Consider the following 3,261-nt stretch of genomic DNA (forward strand, 5'->3'; position numbering starts at 1 on the left):
AGAATCTCTCAGCAGCTTCAGAATCAACCTAATACTCCAAAGAGATATCATTACTTTAATTTTGAGGGATTAATTTTTTATTCATTAAAGATAACATAGATATATCATATATAGTTTCTAGTACTCCTTTAGTTCTTTCTCATTTCTCACTTTACCACAAGTAAATTATGAATTCGGTAAAAAAAAAAAGATGTACTTGAGCTTGTTAGCATTCCAAATTTCCAATGAAGTACTAAGGGCAAGAAACCCTGTAACAATAACCAAACTACCTTTCTCTCAGCAGACTGCTTTAATCCGATAATCAAAGTAATAACTTCATCCGATGGATCTGTTTGAAGAAGAAAACCAACATTATCAAAGTAATAACTTCATCCGATAATGCATATCAAGTCGTGTGTGGTGATAGGAACATTGCAGGTAGCAGTATAATTTGAGATTTTGTACGTCATATACTTCTTACTTGCATACTAGAATGACATGACAAAAATTCCATTGCAGCCATGTACAGGGTCGGTCCTGACAATATGGAGGCCCAAAGTGAGCCGAATAATGAGCCACGTTCATTACACGAGAAAAAAGATTTGCATAAGCAAAGGCCTCTACATTCTCCTTACACCTAATGTTGGGTTTAAACATGAATCTTGTGTTCATTACTCCGAAGTCTGTCTCAAACAAGCTAAGTTAGTTACTCAGGAATCCGACTCTCACTCGGGAAGTGCCTGAGCCGATTCTTAGCCGAATCTCTGATTCAATGGTTCAACAAGTAACCTGGCTGACTCAAATCATCCAAATCGAGTCATATTTTTTTCTTTTAAATAATAAAAAGGAGTCAGAACTTATGAAGTGAAAGAACTAAGAAGATATAATTCTCTGAGAAGATGATAAAGAGAACAATAATGATTGACACGGTCGTTTAAGTTGTTTCAGCTTGGGATCAAGCCTAACTTCTTAGGGTCACAGTGGTGGTACTTCAAAATTTAGTTTTCTTTTTTATTTCTAAAATGTTGTATTAGTAAAAACATTTGGGGTCATTATTAAAATGTAATCGACTAAAAAATAAAATATTAAACGCACCATAGATATGTATTGAACGATTAATGTTTCTCACACTATTTATAATGTTTCTCACATTACCTATAACATCTCAAGTTAAATAGTGTAACTAAAGTAAGATAAAGAAAAATATAATTTCAAAAAGAAAATGCTTTACGTTTGGGGTCGAACTTGGGTTGTTTGTACTTTGTAAATATTCATATAAAGAGTAGAATAATCGGCCCCTTTCCCTTCTTTATATAATCCTCCCACGGGAGCCCTTTGGCCCTGAGGCAATTTACGAATTGTTAAACCGGGTAGAGGACCAGAAAGAATAAGACAAGAATATATATACATGTGTATATGGCCTTGGGCCCATTTTGGTCAAATAGTGCTAGCTCGGGGAACCTCATGATGTAGGATCTGGTACCAGGGTATGTGTCTAAGTTATATAGCTAACTTGCATCAAATGTAAATCGAAGAACTCACCCTAGGTCACCGATGAGATACAAACCCATGTAACCAAATCTATGTATCATTACAAGCTCTGGTTAAGAATAACTTTTATACTGCTAAAAGGCTTTTAACTATTCTGGACTCCTAGAAGCCCAGCTAAAATTGAAGTAGGTAATTGGTGTTGGAGATTTAAGAAAAGATACCAACTATAACTTAAAGGATCTAACACCATATACTCAAACTAACTATCCTTCAATCACAAAATCTTCATTCAACATAAACACTAAAATTGTTGTTGTTCCTTTCATTAACAAAGTAAAAGACATTAAAAAACATTAGATAATAGTCATAGATACATACCAATTGATTACTTCAAATTTTTTAATAAAGGATCTTCTCCAAAGAAAAGCCCTAGTTCTTTCTCTCTCTAAGTTTTTTCAAGTAGTAGACATGGTCACATGAGGATCTCTACTACCTCTCTTTAATTAATTTAAGGAGTCTTTTTTTTTCCTTCTTTACCCCTTCTAGTTTGATAGAACCATTTACTCAAACCCACATTTTATATTGGGCCCAAACCCAAATTTAGTTTAAAAGCACACTTTCAACATCCCCCCTTAAACCAAATTTCCATAGCTTCTCATACCTAACATCCACTTCATTCTTTCAAAGACATCATGCTTCAAGGGCTTCGTAAATATATCGGTTATTTTATATTGAGACTTGCAATACATCACTTCAATATCACCTTCTTTAACATGTTCACGAATAAAATGATACCGTCTATCAATGTGCTTGCTTCTTTCATGACAAACGGGATTCTTGGCTAAAGCAACAGCCGATTTGTTATCAAGGAACACTTCGGTTGGACCAACTTGAGGGCATTGAAGATGCTTCAACATATTTCTTAACCCAATCGCATGACAAACCATAGAGCTAGCGGCTACATATTCCGCTTCACAAGTAGATAAAGTCACAATGGGTTGTTTCTTGGAAGACCAAGTAAATGCTGTGTAACCCATAAAAAATACAAACCCCGATGTAATCTTTCTTTCATCTAAGTCTCTACCCAATCATTATTGGAATAACCGATAAGCTTAAAATCTTCTTCACAGGAGAAAAATAAACCATCATTGAGCGTACCTTTAACATATCGAAGGAGCCTCTTTGCAACATTAAGATGAGATTCAACCGGTGTCTCCATGTACCTACTCACTAGCCCAACTCCACAGAGAATATCGGGTCGTCTACATGTAAGATAACGTAAACTTCCAATCAAACTTTTGAAATATGTAGGATCGACATCACTTCATCTTGTGCATTTTCTCAATTCCACTCCACTTTCAAGAGGGGTGTTTACCGGATTACATGACTTCATTTTAAACCTTTTAAGGACTTCTTTAGCATATCAACTTTGAGAAATAGGTATGTCATTTTCCATTTGCTTCACTTCAATACCAAAGAAATGACCCATCAACCCAATATCGGTCATGTCAAATTCCTTAACCATGCTCTTCTTGAATTTATCAAATAATCTTGAATCGTTACCGGTCAATATCAAATCATCAACATAGAGACAAACAAATAACATACCTCCATCTTCTTTCACTTTCATATATAAAGTGGGATCATGAGGACACTTTTCAAACCCATTTTCTTGAAAATAATTATCAATTCTTGCATTCCATGCATGTGGAGCTGGCTTTAACCCATAAAGGGCCTTCTTCAACTTGTAAACTTCATCTTCTTTTACCTTTCTAACATACCCCAAAGGTT

Source organism: Eschscholzia californica, unplaced genomic scaffold (genome assembly GCF_041429995.1).
Source record: "Eschscholzia californica isolate CP2 unplaced genomic scaffold, dmEscCali1.0.p SCAF_1, whole genome shotgun sequence".
In the NCBI taxonomy this organism is placed as follows: domain Eukaryota; kingdom Viridiplantae; phylum Streptophyta; class Magnoliopsida; order Ranunculales; family Papaveraceae; genus Eschscholzia; species Eschscholzia californica.